The following is a 21,375-nucleotide window of genomic DNA, read 5'->3' on the forward strand; positions in this document are numbered from 1 at the left end:
GCATTTGGAGAGACTTGAGACTGTGTTTAAGAGACTGGCAGAGACGGGCCTTAAGGTGAAGTTGCAGAAGTGTGCTTTTCTACAACAGTCAGTAAAGTTTTTGGGTCATCAGGTGTCAGCAGAAGCTATAGGAACTGACCCCTCCAAGGTCTCTGCTGTTAAGAACTGGAAGGTCCCAACCACTGCCAAAGAGCTGCAGTCGTTCTTGGGTTTCTGTAGTTACTACAGGAGATTCATTCGAGGCTTCTCACAGATTGCCGGGCCACTGCATGACCTAGTCAACAAATGTTCAGGTGTGAAAAAAACAGGGAAAGTAGGTCACCAGTTTTGTAATATGTGGACACCAGAGTGTGACTCTTCCTTTGAGCAGTTAAAGGAAAAACTTACCTCTGCTCCCATTTTGGGTTTTGCCGATTTCACACAACCATTTGTAGTTGAGACAGATGCTAGTCAGCATGGATTAGGCGCTGTATTGTGTCAGCAGCAAGGTGACACCAGACGTGTCCTAGCATATGCTAGCCGCAGACTACGCCAGGCTGAGAAGAATGACCGAAATTATAGTAGCATGAAGTTGGAGTTGCTTGCCTTAAAATGGGCAGTTGCTGAAAAATTCAGGGGTTACTTGCTTGGTTCAAAGTTTGTTGTCCTGACTGATAACAATCCCCTCTGCCACCTCAAGACAGCCAAGTTAGGTGCTATAGAGCAGAGGTGGGTAGCGCAACTGTCTGTTTTTGATTTCGAGGTTAAGTACCGTCCTGGTTGCAGTAATGCCACCGCAGATGCTCTCTCTAGGCAGGAGTTTGCAGGGGAGCCTGAAACAGACCCTGACTCGGATTTTGACGACTGTATCACTGTGTGTAACCTGATTGAGCGAGGAACAGTTCTGGATCCTGGTCTTGTCTCTAGAGGTCTGGAGTGTTACAAAGTGAGACAGATCCGTGCTGGGAAGTCGAGGTCTGGTGAGGCAGGTACTAAACAGGGCAACACCCCCACACTGCCAGGTTATACCAGAGAAGAGCTGGTAGGTTTTCAGGCCGGTGACCCCACCCTAAAAGAGTTTAGGGCATTTGGGATCGGGGGAGGAGGCCATGTCCCAGAGAGAGAGCAGCCCTGTCTAGTCAAGTGAAAAGATTTGTTGAAACAAAGGAGATGCATACAACAACGAGAAGGGTTGTTGTACAGGGTTATCACAGACCCACGTCATGGAGAAGTGTGGCAGTTACTCGTGCCTAGTTGTTTGAGGGACCAAGTTCTAGAAAATGTACATAACAACATGGGACATCAGGGCATAGAGCGCACTGTAAACTTGCTAAGAAGGGAGGTGTTTTTGGGTAGGGCTATGCGAGGATGTTTGAAAGCTGGGTTAAAAACTGCGAGCGGTGCATTTTGACAAGATGCCTCAGCCAAAAATCCATGCTCCAGTTCAGGCATTCCTGGCCTCCCGACCTCTAGAAGTGGTGGCTGTTGATTTTACAGTGTTGGGAGGCAGCTTCAGATGGCCGTGAAAATGTCCTTGTTGTGACCGATGTGTTTACAAAGTTCACACAAGCGTATGCTACCAAAGACCAGAAGGCTGACACTACAGCTAAAGTTTTGCTCAGGGAGTGGTTTATGAAATATGGGTCCAGAGAGACTGCACTCAGACCAAGGTCGAAATTTCGAGAGTGAAATTATAGCAGAGCTGTGCAAACTCTATGGGGGTTAAAAAGACACGGACAACTCCCTACAGGACACAGGGAAACGGTCAGTGTGAAAGATACAATCGCACACTCCATGACTTGTTAAGGACACTCCCACCAGAGAAAAAAAGCGTTGGCCAGAGCATCTGTCTGAAGTAGTATATGCCTATAATGTCACTCCTCATTCCACCACAGGGTACTCGCCTTATTATTTGCTTTTCGGGGTACAGCCACATCTCCCAGTAGATGCTTTATTAGGGCGTGGGTGTGTGTCAGACAGGAAACAGGATTGGTTGTCTGTTCATCAGGAGAGACTCCGACAGGCACACGAGAGAGCCAGAGAGTACTCAGAGCAGAAGGCAAGCTGAGAGGATCTCACTGCAAAATGAGAAGGTGTATTGTCACTCCTGTGGACATTGGTCAGTTGGTTTTCCTACGTCACAGACCCCCAGGTAGACATAAGATTCAGGACACATGGACCTCAACAGTCTACAAGGTACTTGACATCCAGGGTACCACACACACTGTTGAACCTTTTGAGGGAGGTCCCATTAAAAGAGTTCATAGGTCAGAGGTTGCGACCTTGTGCAAAACCAGTTCCCAAACAAGAACTAGAACTAGGTTACAGACCACTACACAGCCTGTAGCTGAGGATGAGCCTGAGTCACCTGAGGCTGATTTTGTTATTGTTGAGGAAGTCATCCCTCGCCGGCTTGTGCAAGTACCTAACCTGCCTCTTGCAGCAGAAAGTGTTAGTTTACATGTGACAGCACCCACAGATGAGAGTGACGGTGAAGGACCTGAGGAAGGTTATTCAGATATGAGAAATTGTGGCACACAAACAAAATGTGTTAATGATGTGCATCCAGACATTAGCGACAGTGACTTGCCCATTATTGAAAACAGGGACAGGCCCGCACTAACAGATGATGCTGGTGGAGCAGGACGTAGAACCTATGCACCTAAACCTGCCATTAGGAAAAGCAAGCGGGAAATGGCTGGATCTCATTCAAACCCATTCATCTGCCAAAGTCAGCCTGTAATGCAGTCTCAGTCAGCACAGACATCGTCTCTAAGGTTTTGACAAGCCTGGGTGCTGCTCTCTTTGAAAAGGCCTTGCAGGGAGTATTTGAGTCAGTTCATGTTTCGTAGTCACCGAGGACGTTGACTATATTTGCAGGGGAGTATGTAGCCGGGTGGTATATCTGTTAAATATGTTCAATGATTTTCCACTTAAATTTAGTATAGTTTAACTGTTAATATATGTAATTGTTACACTGTCAAGCCATGTAAAATGTCATTTGATGTAGTTAAATTGTGAAGCAGATTGTGAGTGTATTTTTATAGTTTTGGTTGTCATTGCATGTTTTGACCAGTAAGTGGCAGTGTTGCGGACTTTTAATTGTAACTCCGTGCAAGTTATCCAAGTGCATCTTGGGTATTCTTTCTTTTTTTCTTGTATGGAGCGCCTGAAGATGCGGTGTGACGGTGCTCTGACTCCGCAGTAAGTAAGGGTAAATATCTTGTGAAATATACCTGTAACATTATTCCAAACAATATTGTATGTCGGTAATTTGACAAGATGGTTTGATTTAGACGCTACTGGAGTTGATATTCGGTGATTTGGGCGCGAGCCGTCGACCACTGTTCGCCATTGCAGGCATGACAAGGTAATGTTGGCGTGAATAAAGCCACACCATGCCATTGTATTTGGGATGTAAAGGTTTTATATGCATTTTAATTCTGTTTAAAGGTAACTGACAGAGTGAGAAGTTGCGCGATCTTCAGGAAGTTCCACATGTCTTTGTTAACCCTGTTTAACATACATAGTCCACTGCCGTATTTTGCACCGTATGTTGTATGTTGTATTTATTTTCCTTTTATAATCTTTTCTGTTAAACTTGCCACATCTGTGAACATTATGAGCTGTTTGCTCGAAAGACACAGGAATTTATGCACTCAGTAAAAACGATCTGCATTCGAAGGTTCAAACAATTAAATTAAAGCTACAAGAACCCCGGAAGTAATTGTGTCCTGTGTGGTATCTAATTCCACGGGCTACATAATTTGGTACCAGGAGTGGGGTGTAGCTAAAACATTTTTTTTTAATTGGCAACAGAGTGGCTTATTTTCTCGGACTGCCCCCCCGAATTCGCTACATGACCATGCGCGAAATGCCTTTACCACGCCTCCACATGCCCCGCGTAGCATCCAGGCGCTAGGATTCTAGGAAGACCCGCCCCTACTCTGCGTCTGATTAGCTAACTTTAACCCTAACCCCGCCCTAGCCTAGCCCTAACCTTAACCTACCCAAACAACGGAGGCAACAAGTACTTGCGCATGCTCAGTTGACCGTTCTCTGCATCGATGGGAACTAGACCCTACTGTTGTGCCATGGTGCTGCCATATTTTTGCTCCTTGGTTCAGTAGACAGGTTGGATTTGAGCGCGCCGAAACTTGGTAGAAGTTTGTAATGAGGAACAGAAGAAAAAACGAAAACTATCCAGAGACCTCCACTTTTTATTAGTTATTCTCTAATTTTCTTTCCCTCTCTTCAACTTTTTTCCCCCATTAGGGTTAGTGAGGGGGAACATCTCTTTAAAACTTCTTTCGTTTTGAGGGATTTTTTTTCTTTCATTTCGTGTGAGAAATGACCAGAGAGAAAAGATAAGGCATTTATTAAAAAAAAAATCATTACTTTATTGTCACAGTTTAATGCCAAATCTTTACCGAATGTGAATGAATGTTTATGATATACAAGGCTGTATTGCAACTCACTAGACCGTAACACCCTAGTTAAAATGCTTTAAAAGAAATGGGAAAATGGAACGAGAGAGAGAGAGAGAGAGGGAGAGAGCGAGGGAGAGAGAGAGAGAGAGCGCGAGAGAGAGGGAGAGAGAGAGAGAGAGAGAGAGAGAGAGAGAGAGAGAGAGAGAGAGAGAGAAGAGCGAGAGAGAGAGCGAGAGAGAGAGAGAGAGAGAGAGAGAGAGAGAGAGAGAGAGAGAGAGAGAGAGAGAGAGAGAGAGAGAGAGAGAGAGAGCGAGAGAGAGAGAGACTAGAATAAAGTTTGAGAGAGAAAATTATATGTAGAGGAAACAGCTAAAGGCTGGGAGGAGAGAATGAGAAAACGAAAGTAGGTTTTTTTTAAACTTGTCAACTTTGAAATTGTAAGTTGCCAAGTTACAAGCTAGCCATGAGTTAAAATGGCTGAGCTACAGCCAAGCTACCCTGTGGGTGAAAGTGGCAACGAGCACCAAAGAACATAATCTTAACTACACTGAAACTGGCGTTTTTATGTTAAAGTCCTTCCGGTAAATTTTTATCTTTTCATTGGTCTTCTCAAGGACACTTCAACAGAAGCCATGTCTTTGATGGCCATTTGTTGTTGGTCTTTAGATCGTCTGACCGTACGGTGTCGGGACAATCTGTAATCACTGGCCAGCTCTGTGTGCACAGTGTGCACCACGGTGTCTTCGGGAGCTTGAAACTCTTGGGCCTGTCTCATCTCCCTTAGGCATGACTTCCCTGGAACCAAAAAAAAAGAGGAATTGCTCTCTCGCTAGGACTCACACAGCCAGTGTGTGGAGGAGGTGTTCTGCAGATCTGTATGTTCAGTGTGCACTACCTGAAACCACTTTAGAGAATAGTTGATTTAAACCCTCTTGGCAGTGACGTTGTAAAATGTGGTTTATGAGAAGTGGTCGAAAACGACACAGTTCAACATCTTTGTAACAACAACTATAACAGATGAAACTGGAAAATGGAAGAACCAAAAAAGAAAGAAAGGAAACCGAGTTTGCGACGGAATGATACGAAGTTGGAAGGAAGGGACAAAACAGGTAGAGATGGACAGTATCTAAGTCAGGGATGCAAGGAATAGAGTTCTGAGGACAACATCCCATTTTGACAGAGACACATTGACACTCCTTTCTGCTCAGGTTGTGAAGCAGTTTGGGAATTTCAACACCATAATTCTTACCTGACAAATCTCTCTTGCGTGACCCAGTCGGAGGAGAGAGAGAGAGAGAGAGAGAGAGAGAGAGAGAGAGAGAGAGAGAGAGAGAGAGAGAGAGAGAGAGAGAGAGAGAGAGAGAGAGAGAGAGAGCAGAACAGTCCAAGGAAAGGGGGGGGGGGGGTGGAGTTTTTCAGTCAGACAGCTTTCCATTTTGTGCAGCTTTAGCACCATAACTCTTTCCTCACAAATTGATTCTGTCCTATACTTTTGCTCGAAGTTCCTGTCACTTTCTTGCTCTCTGCCTTTTTTCCTTCTGACTTGAATTTCTTTGTCCTGGAAGTGAGAGGAGCTGAGTGGGTGATAAAGGAAGACGGATGGAAGGGGAAAGAGATAGAAAAAAGACGAGTTTGGAGGTTATTTAAATGGGCAGTTTTTTGAAATTGGAGTCTGCAGTTTCGACACCCTGACTCTCTCTGTCTCTCTCTCTGTCTGCTCTTCCGTCTGTTACTCACTCTTTCATTCACTTTCTTTCCCACGAAGGTCTAGGGGAAAAAAGAGTGAAGCAGAAATCAGACGTGCAGAATGAAAGTGATTCTGCACTTAGCAGAGAGAGAGAGAGGGAAATGAAAGGAATGAGGTTTAAAGTGTTTGACAACACATTGACCATTGTTCTCCACTCAGCTTTCAGTTTAGAGCTGCAGTCTCAACATAATTTCTCTCTCTCTCTCTCTCTCTCTCTCTCTCTCTCTCTCTCTCTCTCTCTCTCTCTCTCTCTCTCTCTCTCTCTCTCTCTCTCTCTCTCTCTCTCTCTGAGCGGAAGTGCGAGTGAGTGGACGGAGCGACGGCGTTTTTTTGCTTCGGTGTGAGTGAAAATTTCCATGCTTTCTCTTTCTTTTCTGTATCTATTTTCGTGATTAGTTTGTTGTTAGGTGGTCAATTTTTTGGGGTGTAGTTTGGTGGTGCGGTTGGCAGCCGGGCACTATGCCCGTTGTCAGTAGTAGTGCGGAGCTGGAGAAGCTGACACGCCGTCATGCGGTTAAGATATTGCCGAGTGTCGGCTGTTCAGTGGAGGAGGCCAGCTATGCTGTTGGAGAGGTTGTCGGGTTTGAAAGTGTGAAGTCTGCTTCGCGTATGAACAAAGCTGTTGTCATCTTCTTAGATGACGTGGCCAAAGTTGGAAAGGTTGTGGAAAATGGCGTCGTGATTCGCGACTCTTTCACCCCTGTTCTCCCGCTGGTGAACCTGGCAAAGAAGGTCACTATTTCAAACGCGCCTCCGTTCATTAAGAACGAAGTGTTGGCCACGGAGCTGTCGCGTTTCGGGCAGCTGGTGTCCCCCATTAAATTGGTTCTGCTTGGGTCCAAGTCGCCAAAACTAAGACACGTTGTGTGTCACAGAAGACAGGCGTTCATGATCCTTAAGGACAACACGGGCGATTTAAACCTGACTTTCACGTTCAAAGTGGACGGTTTTAGTTATACCGTGTTTGCCACCTCTGAGACGATGAAATGCTTCGGTTGCGGTGCAGAAGGACATGTGGTTCGGTCTTGCCCTGAGGCCGGACAGCAGACCAGCTCGAACCCGCCTGAAGCGCCGCGGCCCGACGCGCCGCGGCCCGACGCGCCGCGGCCCGACGCGCCGCGGCCCGACGCGCCGCGGCCCGACGCGCCGCGGCCCGACGCGCCGCGGCCCGACGCGCCGCGGCCCGACGCGCCGCGGCCCGACGCGCCGCGGCCCGAAGCGCCGCAGCCCGAAGCGCCGCAGCCCGAAGCGCCGCAGCCCGAAGCGCCGCAGCCCGAAGCCGAGTCCGACTCGCCTGGTGCACAGCAGTCCGCAGAGAAAGTAGAGGAGACCGAGGCAGACACGCAGGACAGGGAGCAGAGTGAGGAACAGGACCAAGCTACGAGTCGAAATGATGCCGATAATGCCCAGACCAGAGAGAAACCGGAAAAATGTAAGCTGGCAGAGGAAAGGAAATGTGATAAAGGTAAAATGAACTGTGGTCAGAGTGTGGAAAGTGTGGTCAGTGAGGAACTGGTAGATGGCACCATGTTTACGGAGGAGACTGGTTTAACAGCTAAACGCAGTAAAAGGAAAATGTCTGACAAAGAGCAGGGTAGTGCCAAGGCCAAGAAAGTGTTGGATGATTCATCGGATGAGGAAAGTGAGTGGACACCATCACAAGAGGATGAAACCATTTTTTATCCCCTCGAGACAATTAGGAAATTTTTAACTGACACTAAAGGGCAAAGGGCGGTTAAAACCGAACAGTTCTTCCCCGATTTGAGATCTTTCGTCAGGTCTGTGGCACGACTGAGGAAGGAAGAGGGGGCTTTCACTGACCAAGAGGTTTACCGGCTCAAGAAAATCACGACAAAAGTCAAGGCACAATTAATCAGTGATGATTAAGACAAAGTTTGTTCTCCTCATATTGTTTGTATGTGCTTTTCTTGTTGCAGAGACAACTTCTTTCCCTTTCATGGCTGATTTGAAGATAGGGTCTTTAAACCTAAATGGCGCCAGGAGCGATGTGAAGAGAGCTTCTCTCTTCAAGTTGGTAGAATTGAAAGGGTTGGATGTGGTCTTTATTCAAGAAACTCACAGTGACGCTGTGAATGAAAGTGACTGGAAGAAGGAGTGACCTGGGGAGGTCTTCCTAAGCCACAAATTAACTAACAGTGGCGGCGTTGGTGTGCTTTTCTCTAAGGGTTTCAGTCCCTCTTCTTCTGAGGTTGAAGAGATAGTGTGTGGTCACATTCTAAAAGTCACAGTACAATATGAGGGTGCGAAATTGATTTTTGTGAATGTTTATGCCCCAGTTTCGGGCGTTGAGAGAATGAGACTGCTGAACACCTTATGTGATGTAATTCACCATTGTACCGATTTCTTTTTGTTTCTGGGAGGTGATTTCAATTGCACGGAAAATGCCAAACTAGACAGGAACCATCTAGAGCCTCATCCCGCTTCATCTGCTAAACTTAAGCGGTTGATTGAAACCCATGGCCTACAGGATGTTTGGAGAGGTTTTTACAAGAGTGACAGGCAGTACACGTGGAGTCACTCCAAGGATAATTTGTTATCTCTGGCCAGACTTGATCGTTTTTATTGCTTCAAACATAATTTTGGTATCTTTAAATCAAGTCAAATAACTCCTGTTGGTTTTTCTGACCATTGTCTTGTTCAGTGCTCTTTTTTCATTCAGCATGTTAAAGTACGGAGTGCATATTGGCATTTTAACACTGGTCTTCTACATGATAGAACTTTCAGAGAGGCTGTTGAGTTTCTTTGGGCTTTGCATGGAAAAAGCAAGACCACTTTTTCTTCATTACAGCAATGGTGGGATGTAGGAAAGAGCAAGATAAGACAATTATGTCAGGAGTATACTCGCAATGTCACCAAGTACATTACCAGATCTCTTAAAGAACTGGAGATTGAAGTAGTAGAGTTACAGGGTTTAGTGGATTCTACAAGAAATCAAGGGCATATTGAAGCCCTTAAAGCTAAAAAGGCTGCCTTAGCCAACCTGTTGGGCACTACAGCACAGGGAGCTCTGGTCCGTTCGCGTTTCATGAATGTGTCTCAAATGGATGCCCCATCACAGTTTTTTTTTGGTTTGGAGCGAAGGAATGGTCAGAGGAAGATCATTCATTCGTTACGCTCTGGCGATGGAACCACAATAACGGGAACCCCTGAGATCCGCAGATATGCCACCTCCTTCTACAACGACCTGTTTAAAAGTGAATTTGTGGAGGATGCAGAGTTGGCCAGTTCTTTTTATGCTGGGCTTCCTCAGGTGGACGGTGATACCAATGCGGTGTTAGATGCAGAACTGTCTCTGAATGAACTGTACACTGCTCTCATGAGCCTGGGCAATTGTAAAGCACCTGGCATTGATGGCCTGCCCGTTGAATTTTATAAGTCTTTCTGGTCTGTGGTCGGCAAAGATTTGCTGGAGGTGCTTCAGGACAGTTTGTGCAGAGGACAGCTACCGCTGAGCTGTAGAAGGGCAGTTATCACTTTGCTGCCGAAAAAGGGGGATCTACAAGACCTGAAGAACTGGAGACCTGTATCTCTGCTGTGTGGGGACTATAAAATCCTCTCTAAAGTTTTAGCCTCTAGACTTAGAGAGGTGATGAGTAAGGCCATTCATGTTGACCAGACTTACTGTGTGCCCGGCAGGTTAATAAGTGACAATATCACACTAATTGGGCACGTTTTGGAACTCTCTGGGTCATTGGGTGTAGATACTGGTCTCATTTCCATAGACCAGGAAAAGGCTTTTGACCGGGTTGAACACAAGTACCTGTGGCAGACGCTAAATGCCTTTGGGTTCAGCCCAGGTTTCATAGCCAAGATCCAGGTACTGTACCGTGACATTGTGAGTATACTGAAAATTAATGGTGGTTTGGCTGCACCTTTCATTGTACAGAGGGGAGTACGTCAAGGATGCGCACTCTCTGGAATGCTGTACTCCCTTTCCATTGAGCCTTTCCTTCACAAACTCAGGGAAAAACTCTCAGGTGTTTTTTTCCCAGGTTGTACCACAGCTGTGAAGGTCTCAGCATATGCAGATGACGTTATGATAATGATTAACAAACAGAGTGATATTGATACCTTGGAGGGGACTGTATGTCTTTTCAATAGTTTGTCATCTGCTAAGGTAAACTGGGAAAAAAGTGAAGCCGTGATGGTTGGGAAAAGGCCACTTGACAATTTAGTTCTACCGGGAGGGCTGATTTGGAAAAAAGGAGGGATAAAGTACTTGGGAGTTTATTTGGGTGAAGAATCTGTGTTAGAAAAGAACTGGGAGAACATTTTAGAAAAAATAGAAGGCCGGCTTAAAAGGTGGAAGTGGCTCCTGCCAAGCATGTCTTACAGAGGGAGGACGCTTGTAATCAACAATCTAGTATCCTCCTCATTATGGCACAGATTAGATTGTGTTGACCCCCGTCCAAATTTACTTGCAAGAATTCAAGCTGTTTTAGTTGATTTTTTTTGGGATAATTTACATTGGATTCCCCAGGCTGTCCTTTTTCTCCCAAAGGAGGAAGGAGGACAAGGACTTGCACATTTGGCCAGTAGAGGCGCTGCGTTCCGCCTTCAATTCCTCCAGAGACTGCTTTATGGCCCGAGAGACTTGGTGTGGAGACCACTGGCACACATAGTGTTGCAGAAGTTTGGTGGTTTGGGACTGCATGACTCACTGTTCCTCATGGATTTGAAGACTGTGAAGTTCCAAACCCTGCCACCTTTCTACCGCGGTGTCTTCACAGTGTGGAAGATGGTGGTGAAAGAGAGGACAAAGCAATGCGACTCCCTGTACTGGTTGTTGAGGGAGCCTGTGGCGCATGGAGGACGTCTGAACACACCCTGCTGGGCAGGATCGGCAGTCACAGAAGTGTTTTGCAGAGCAGGTTTTCTAACCCTTGAATCGGTGGTGCGCACTGCTGGACCTGACTTGTGCAATGCAGCTGCTCTTGCGGCTGGTCTGGGAGTGCGTTCTGTGAGGATCATCAACAGGCTGCTTGAACACTGGAAACGCTGTCTGACGAGACATTAATCCGTCCTGTTAAATGAATACAGCAATGGTTTGATCGTGCCTAATGTCGATGATCCTTTTCCTTGTTTAAGTATTCGTCCCAGCTTTGATGACTGTTCAGGTTTTTTTTTTACTGAGAAGAGAAGTACTTTTCTAAATTTAGAAGAAGCAAAAGGCAAATTACTGTATGGAAAGATGGTTAAATGTCTAAACAAGGGTAAACTACATGACCGTGTCGACACACCTTGGCGAAGTCATCTGGGCTTGGGAGTCGATGTCAGACCTGCTTGGAGGGGTTTATATAAACCGCCATTAACAAAGAAGGTTGCTGACTTGCAGTGGAGGATTGTGCATGGGATAGTAGCAGTTAATGCTTTTCTCTCTGTTATTGGTCAGGGTGTGAGTGATAAATGTATTTTTTGCCCTTACAAAGAAACTGTTTTCCACTGTTACCTGGAGTGCGTGCGCCTGGTACCACTGTTCATGTTGTTGGAGAGTTTATTCAGAAAGGTAGGGGAGGTTTTCTCCAAGCACACTTTCATTCTGGGGTTTGTGTATAAACGTACTGTGAAAGACAAATGTCAACTGATGAATTTCATCCTGGGACAAGCGAAACTGGCCATATATGTAAGCAGAAAAAGAAAGATAGAAGACTCAGTAGACACTGAGGTAAAGCTGCTGTTTACTAGAATGGTAAAAGCCAGGATGATTCTTGATTTCAATTATTACAAAGAAATGAAAGATACCCAGCAGTTCAGTGCTATCTGGGCTTACAGGGAAGTGTTGTGCTCAGTAAAAGATGACCAACTTGTTTTTTCTGGAGAATTGATGTGATTTACCTTTTATTTTCTACGGAATTTTATTTATTGGCTTGTGGTTTGAATATGATTGTATTTTTCTAAAATAAAAGTCACTTTTTAAAAATCAAAATCTCTCTCTCTCTCTCTTTCTCTCTCTCTCTCTCTCTCTCTCATACTGAGTTCCACCACTATTTTGCAGTTGTGACAAATTGCCCTCCTCCAAACTACACTGGATGACGTTAGAACTGTGTGTGTGTGTGTGTGTGTGTGTGTGTGTGTGTGTGTGTGTGTGTGTGTGTGTGTGCGTGCGTGCGTGCGTGCGTGCGTGCGTGCGTGCGTGCGTGCGTGCGTGCGTGCGTGCGTGTGTGTGGTTAGACGGGTGATCATGTTGTATCATCATCTCACTGAGGTTATATATCCTTTGTTCCACTTTCCATGCAGCCCATCCCTTCACAACACTTAATTGTTAACCTGCTTGTTACATCCAGGTCTCATTTATTCAGTACTGTCTGCAACCGAACTTAACCTCCATCTTAACAGCTACGCCACACCATTTTCTACCTCCATACAGTCCATCATTATTATACTTCTGTGAAGTGTTTGATGTGATATTATACGTAGTTTAGTTTATTCATTTGAAAATCAATTTGAAAGGATAGACTACATAGTTGCGACACTATATACATGCACAATTAAAAGAACATCAAGGATAACACAAAAAAGTATCAGGACTTAACTCTGGTGTGGTTCTTGTGGGCAGCACAGTGGCCAACTGGTTAGCACTATTGCCTCACAGCAAGAAGATCCTGGGTTCAAATCCCGAAGTTGTCCAACCTTGGGGGGTCATCCCAGGTCGTCTTCTGTATGGATTTTGCATGTTCTCCCCATGTCTGTGGTGGGTTTTCTCCGGGTGCTCCGGTCTCCCCCACCATCAAAAAGAAACATGCATGTTAGGGTTTATACTCCTGTCTGTGTCCCTGAGCAAGGCAATGGGAAAAGAACTGGAGTTGGTCCCCAGACACGACATGAAGGTGGCAGCCCACTGCTCCTAGCTACACAGATCACCGCTAGGATGTGTTAAGTTGCAGTAACTGAGTTTTCCCAAGGGGATTAATAAAGGAAAATTGATTAATAATTAATTGTTGCAGTTAGATGTCGGGGAGGTGTGTGCATGTATGAGCATGTGGAGTACAGCATTAGGGGCATATAAAAACACAAAAACATCAATATGCCAAAAATATTCACATTGGGCATTAAATTAATACTTATTATTCTGAAAAAATGTTAAAGTACACACTTCTTATTATGCTAAAACTGGTCCATTAAATTAGTTACATACAACCCTGCCTATACAACTGTATTTACAGGGGTACACTATGTTTTGGTTTTGCTAATAAGCTAATAAAAATGTTTAATAAACAGACTACAAAGTTTGTAGTCTGTTTAATGCTATTAATAACCTTATTCTAATAGTAGGCACCTGAGTCGCTAAATTAACATTTACCCATCTGACTACTGACCTTTACCAGGGTCAGATTTGCTACACTGAACCTAATGTAGTGTCTCTCTGACCTGCAGAAAGAAGTTTAATGAGGAATTTGGGGCTACACCATTTACATTATTGTGAAACTGATAGAGTTTCACCTGTGTCATTGTGGACTCCACAGGGAGCCAGTTTAGCTGCATAAAAGTGATTCAGCCTTATGTGCTCTCGTGGTCCAAGACTTAAGACCACTCTGATCAATTAATGTTGGGAGACCTGAAGTTTTGTCTTCCACAATTTGGGAAGACTACAGTACCAGGATGTGCTACCATAAATGAAATGGTATTGGATTAAGCTGGATGTCATGAATTTCCAACTTTCCCTGCCCAGGAACACTGACGTTTTGGCCAAGGACTTAGGTCTGGCATACACTTTACTTACTACTATCAAGGCCATACCAGATGTTTTAATGGAGATGTAATTCCCCTTAAAATGTATTTTAAAATCCTTGGTTTTGTTTAATCTGGGGTTTGGAGCCGAACAGAAATACTTCTTTATTTCCCAAGGTGTAAGGAGAGTTTGTTATCAGAGAGCCATACACTGATGTCAGTGAGCTGTTCCGGAAGCCTTCCCTGGAGCTTAGCCAAATATTTATCAGCAACCACCAGAGCTGAGTCATCTGTGTATAGAAACAGGTCACATTTACATTCCCCTTTCATGTCATGTATATACACTAGGAACAACAATGGGCCTAGCACACTCCCTTGGCGGACTCCACAGATTAGGGGGCGGGTAATCAAGCACACACACACACACACACACACACACACACACACACACACACACACACACACACACACACACACACTTACAGAAACACATACAATGTACTCCCATTTGCTAGGTTTTCATGAAGTTGCTCTGTCTCTTTATTCCTTATTTTGAGTAGTTATGCTCTTTAAATCCGGAAAAGTGACTGGGGACAAATCTGTTCAAATTCACAAAGCAATTGCTTTATGAATTAATTCAACCTTAGTTGAGTCATTGCTGAGCTAATTAGTCCCTCCAAGACCTTCTAAATCTGCAGTTACATAGAATCGCTTCAAGTAGATTTCCAATTACTTTAATTAAATACCTCTAAAATTAAACTCCAGAGACACAGAAATTACAGAAAGCTACTGTCAAGGTTGGCCAAGGGTGCCAATAAATCAGCAGTATGGAAAAGATAAGCTGTTTTTCACCAGGAGAGGCAGAGGGTCTGCAATTGATTCACTTCTGAATGCAGAGGGCAGGCAACTTTTCTGGCAACCTTACCAGCATTTCTTCAGCTCTCTCTTTCCCTCTGATATCCCAAAAAGGGATTTATCTTTTCATCTATCATCTCCTCCTCCACCTCTCTGTCCTTCATTTTCTTATCATCTCTCCCAGTCTTTCACTCTCTACATTTGTCTCTTTAATAACCTGTAATTAACTAATAACGTACTTTAACTTGATGCCTTCTGGTGTAAGAAAAATGAATCCCTTAGAACAGGTATGAAGTTTAACAACTTTGAGGGCCCAGTGCCGAGCAGTGTTTGCTATTGTACTAGCAATTCCACAGTTCAAAATCCACCAATGAATCCATAAAGATTCCCCTAGGCTTGTTAAAGCAGTAATACCAACTTACTGAATCATGCATATTTTGAGATATCTATGGTACAAATAAAATTATGGGCTGAAGGGAATACATGTCATATTACATATCTGCACAGCACAAATGACCATTGCGATGTGCCATATTCAAAGCAGAACTGTCAAACAGAGCAGTTTGATTTTTTTTTCTATAAGGTTTGTTTGTGCTGTTTTTTGTTTGTCAAGTATTGCACATACACACACACACATCACATAAATTACTATGGGACTGCTACATGTGAAACAAAGGCATGCAGAAAAATAGCTGAACAGTGCTAGTACATGTGATGTACTGGACATGCTGAATTGGTGCTTTGTTAGTGTTTAACCTTTATGCCTCCTTCCAGGGAGAGTCTCAGTCTCAATGCAAGGTCAGATTAGTCATTCCACTTAGCTCTAAACTGTATGTTTAGTGTTTTTTTTCATTTATCAGAATCAAGGGTTTAAGGATAGAGGGTGTCGTAAATTGTCAGTTGCATTAACCTGTTTCTAACTGTGTGAACAGAAAGTTCCTTGAGAGTATATCTGTGACTTAGGGCTTTACAATTGAACTTGACTTGACATCAGAATTTGAGGGGTGAAGGTTGGCTAAATTAACATCATTATTCGTATTGTCAGATACCTTCAGTCAAGCAATTAGACTGATACTGTCAGTCTTGAAGAGACTTGCACAAAAAAGTTAATATAAAAATGAAAACGACAGCATGTGGAAAGTGAAGTGAACTGAAGTGGACTAAACTAATTAAACTGGAAAAGTGGGCATATATATAATGAGGATGTAGGTCATTGATAAATATGGAATGAATAAGGCACTGAAGAAGTAACCCTGAACAAATCAAGTTAAAAATGCTTGCGTTAGAAACGTTGAAGTTGAATGTTTCCTCAGGAAAATGAAAATCTGTTAGCTTATAATGCACTTAATATAAATAATGTCATGTCATAAGAAAAGTACAATATATAATTTCAAAGACATAGTGGCCCAATTTTGTTTTGCTTTGTGGTATGTGAATTAAAATAGAACCAAAGTATATTTGTATATTTAATACAAGCCAGTGGGTTTTATTTCAAAAATTGTAACATATAATCTCAAAACAAATCTTCTAGTTTTATTGTATTTTGTTGCAAATGAAAAATGGTAGAACACAAGTAAGTAAGCCTTACTTGTGCTCTTTTTACAGTGTTTATACCACAGAAGGGATTTTGCTGCAAATTAAATAGTATACGTTTATTATTTAATTTGTAGCAAAATCCCTAAATAGTGTTCTTTTTACAGCATTTATGCCACAGAAGGAATTTTGCTACAAATTAAATAATATAAGTGTATCACTTAATTTGGAGCAAAATCCCTAAGTTGTGTTCTTTTTACAGTGTTTATACCACAGAAGGGCTTTTGTTACAAATTAAATAATATAAATCTAAACAATATGTAATGTATTTTACAACAGCTTTACAGTCACTGGGTTGAATCAGAAGAAATAAGAACCTCTAAAGGAGTTAATCTTACTTAACATTGCAATTACGGCAGTTAGAGTGGTAATACAATACATTATTTGTGAATTTTTGTGTATGAGTGCATGTAGTTGTATATGTTTAAATAAAATTACTAACTGTAATTGGTGTTGCTCACATATTGAGTTTATCAAAATGAAACAAAAAGAAAAACATAGATATTTGGTAAATGTCACATAAACTGTCAAAGAAAGGTTTTAAAACTGTTCATTTAAACACATGTTGTCAGGAATAAATTAACTGAAGTATATATGTATCATTATTACGTCCATAGGGTTAGTGGTTGTGTCAGGAAGGGCATCCGACGTAAAATTTTGCCAGATCATTATGCGGATTGACAAGACCGCCATCGGTGTTGTGCCCTCACAGGGTACCGATGGAAACTGTCGATTCCGCTGTGGCGACCCCGGGGAAACAGGGAACAAGCCGAAAGAAGAAGAAGATATATGTATCATTATTAAATAATTTACACATACTGGCAGTAACAGAGGCTCATTTAGAGTCTACACTGGTGATACAAGGATATAATATTTTTAGTGAAGATGGGTATAGAGGTGCCCCGGTGGTTCACCTGGTAGACCACGTACACAATGTCAACCCTGAGTCCTTACTAACAATGTCCTGGATCTAATGTAACCATATATTGAAGTACTCTGGCTACAAGTTTATTAGAAACATCTTGAGCCAATAATAAGAGGATGTTATTACAGACTCCCTAAATACACTGTTTGGGCGTCTTCCTCGCTTTGACAAACACCCAGTTAGGATAACCACACTTAACCAGGGCCTGTTTAATGTGGGATTTCTCCCCTTCCCCAGCCGCTGTGTCAGTCCAGGGGACGTTTTCAGCTCGGTGGTACAGTGTCCTGATGACTCCTAGTCTGTGCTCCAGTGGATGATGAGAGTCAAACCTTAAGTACTGATCAGTATGTGTTGGTTTACAGTAAACACCAACAAACAAACGTCCCCCATCACCAATTACTCGATCTTGGGGTGGATAGATTTATGGCGCAATGTGTTGTGGGGTTTGAAAGAAAACGAGACGTGGTGTTTGGAAAATACGCGTCTCAACCTTTCTGACACCCCCACCGCATATGGAATCACCTGAGTACACCTGTCGCCATCTTACAATGCTGCAGAGATGTACATCACATCTGACACAACAAACTATTAAACAAGTAGTTCAAGCTTTGGTTTTGTCTCACCTGGATTATTGCTTGACAGTTTGGAGCAGTACTTCATTAGGTTGTATAAGAACATTGCAACTGGTCCAGATAAAGCTGCACATGGTGCTCTTTCTTGTGAGTTGAGAAGAAATTTTACTAAAATGTATGAAGGTCTCTCTTGGTTTGAAGTGAAAAATAAATTGCTGAATTCATTGATGATTATCATTAGGAATTTCATAACAATAAAGACACAATTTATTTAGTTTTCACAAAATAATAATAATAATAATAATAATAATAATAATAATGTTGTACAAATACACACAATAATTGAACAGGGCACAGTATTATATTGTTTTACTTTACCAAAATCCAAAATCACATCAGTTCAGTGTACAGTAATATCAATGCAAGGTTGGAATTCACTCCCAAATCATATTAAACAATAAAATATGATTTTAAAAAAAGCACAAAAACAGCATTTTTTCAAGATGAAACTTAAGTAACTGAAATGTATTCTTTGGTGTGTGGAAGGCTTTCCATGAGCTTTCTATGTTAAATGATGGTATTTATCTGTTAGATCATGATAGATTCAGTCGGTGGTTGTCAATTTTCTTTGTGTTTGTGTTATTTAAATTGTGTCACTTTTTATTGTGTTTTATTTACAGTAGATGTGTTTTATAATGTGTTATTCTAGTGTATTGAGATGGTGTGAAAGTGTAATTCTGTATTGTCACTATGTAAACTGTGTGGACCCCACACAGTTGCTGCTGCTATGGAGAGGCTAATGGGGATCTTAATGAACAAACAAACAACCCAATTATAAGAGCACAAAGCCCCCTCACGCCATGGATGACCTTCAGTCCTATCACAGATATGAATATATGTGCGGGTATCCCCTTTAGCACTGCACCCAGCCACCACTATAAATACATGACACTCACACACCAGTTGTGGGCCAATATTATAATGTGTGTAGTTATGTAGAATGTCATTGGTTTAGGCATTATTTTATGTTTTCACACCACATGTAGTGCAAACAAATGACATCTTAGCCCAAGTCTTACATACTACCTAGAAAACCACAAAAAAATGCCAGTTCAGAATACAAGATATGGCCTAGCATGTACACAGATTAAACATAACAAATCCCACTCTTTTTCTGCATTAAAGGGAAAAGAGGGATGTCTGCTCAGCGCAACGTCCTCGGTGTTACAGGGTTGCTACAGCTAGAGACGGGCCACCTGGGCCTCGAGGGTGCGAGTTGAAAGCCACACAGAAGGAAGGGCAGGACCAAAAAAATAAAGACCTCTTTTATTGGATGTTATTTGGTGAGCACTATTGCCCCAAAGGATTACATTACAGCTTATAGCGTGCCACAGTCTGCTGATGCTAGCTTGCTTAATCCTGAGTCAATTTAAAAGATTCCTTCTGCTACGCATCGCCCGGTTTGGCGCCTCACGATGGGAAAATAGGGCTTAAGTTAAAAAGAAATATATATATATATATATATATATATATATATATATATATATATGTGTATATAACAGAGCTTTCCTTTATTAAGAACTTTGAATTCTCTGTTTTTAGGTTTAACTTGGGGCAAGGAGTTTCCAGCTGAGGGAGCAGAGTATATGAAGGCACGTTTACCGGCTCCAGCTCGACCCTTAGGAACTGACGGCTGAAACAGGCCCTGTGGCTTAGGACTGTGTGGTTCCCTCTCACTTACGGGGACTATGAGAACATAAGTAGACCTGAAACAGAGGGAATTAGACTTGCAGATGTACCAGCTGCTTTTCTGACATATTAACATTGAGGGCAGGGGGCGTCCGGGTAGCGTAGTGGTCTATTCCGTTGCCTACCAACACGGATATCGCTGGTTCGAATCCTCCAGCTTGGTTAGGCGTCCCTACAAACACAATTGGCCGTGTCTGCAGGATGTGGGTATGTGTCCTGATCACTGCACTAGTGCCTCCACTGGTCGGCCGGGGCGCCTGTTCGGGGGGGGGAACTGGGGGGAATAGCGTGAGCCTCCCACACATTACTTCCCCCTGGCGAAACTCATTCCTGTCAGGTGAAAAGAAGTGGCTGGTGACTCCACATGTATCGAAGGAGGCACGTGGTAGTCTGCAGCCCTCCCCATTTTTGGCAGAGGGGGTGGAGCAGGGTAATTGGCCGGGTACAACTGGGGAGAAAAAAGGGGGAAATAAATAAATAAATAAATATATAATATAGAGGGCAGTAGGTGAGTGTTTTGCAGCCAACAATAAACCTTAAAACGCAATTTTAGACACTGTCTAGCAGAGGAAGACATGGGGAGACACATCTTGGACAAGACGGCATCGGGGTCAAACATCCATCCATGAATGGACTGTGTTGTTAACCATTTATTTATTTATTTATTTATTTATTGCTTTGTTTTCTGTTTTTGGTGGTGTTTTTGGGAAATTTGGATATGTTTTTGTGTTTGTGTTGCACTGCTGTGGTCTGAGTGAAACAAATTTTTTTTTGTGTTTCTTTTGTGTACTCAAGTACATGATAGAAATGACAATAAATTGTTCTTGATTCTCGATTCATTTGCCAAGCCGCTTATCCCAACCGACCGGGGTCACGGGATGCTGGAGCCTATCCCAGCAGTCACTGGGTGGCAGGTGGAGATACACTCTGGACAGGTCGCTAGTCCATCACATTGCTGGCTGGCGCGCGCGCGCACACACACACACACACACACACACACACACACACACACACACACACACACACACACACACACACACACACACACACACACACACACACACACACACACACATTCAAACCTAGGGACAATTTAGTACAGCCGATTCACCTGACCTACATGTCATTGGACTGTGGGAGGAAACTGGAGCACCCGGAGGAAACCCACACAGACACGGGGACAACATGCAAACTCCACAGAGAGGACGACCCGGGACGACCCCCACGGTTGGGCTACCCCGGGGCTCAAACCCAGGACCTTCTTGCTGTGAGGCGACCGCACTAACCACTGCGCCACCGTGCCATCCAGAGTCAAACAATGGGGGAAAATGGTCACATCTACAACCACAGAAACAGGCCTGTGTTTCTCCAAACTGCAAGAAGTATCTCACTTTTCACAATGGAAGACTCAAGGCTGACTTCAAGGTTTGGGATCAATCAGTGGTTACATTGTTGCTCCACTTTAATTACTCATTCAATAAGTGTGGAAGTAAAATGCCTCTTTCAGATTAAAACGGAGACAAGGCCAGCGATGGAGGGAGGGTGGTGGAATTAGGTTTATCCTATAATATTGACAAGGGGTGGTTAAGGGGAGGAGAAAAGAGGCTGGTGTTGCCTTCATTATCAGTTTACACAAACTAGCACACATGCCACGGATGCGGCCGTGGGGGGGGGAATACTGTGGTAAGTTTTCCCTCATCTCATTGGTCTCATCACTCTGGTTTGAGTTCAGCGTTATTGTGTATAATACCTCGTGCAAACTGGGAAATGCAAAACGAAGACATGAGCAGGAAAACAGGAACACACGCTTCAGTTTCTTACAGATATTAAAGAGAC

This window comes from Lampris incognitus, chromosome 1 (genome assembly GCF_029633865.1).
Source record: "Lampris incognitus isolate fLamInc1 chromosome 1, fLamInc1.hap2, whole genome shotgun sequence".
Lineage (NCBI taxonomy): Eukaryota > Metazoa > Chordata > Actinopteri > Lampriformes > Lampridae > Lampris > Lampris incognitus.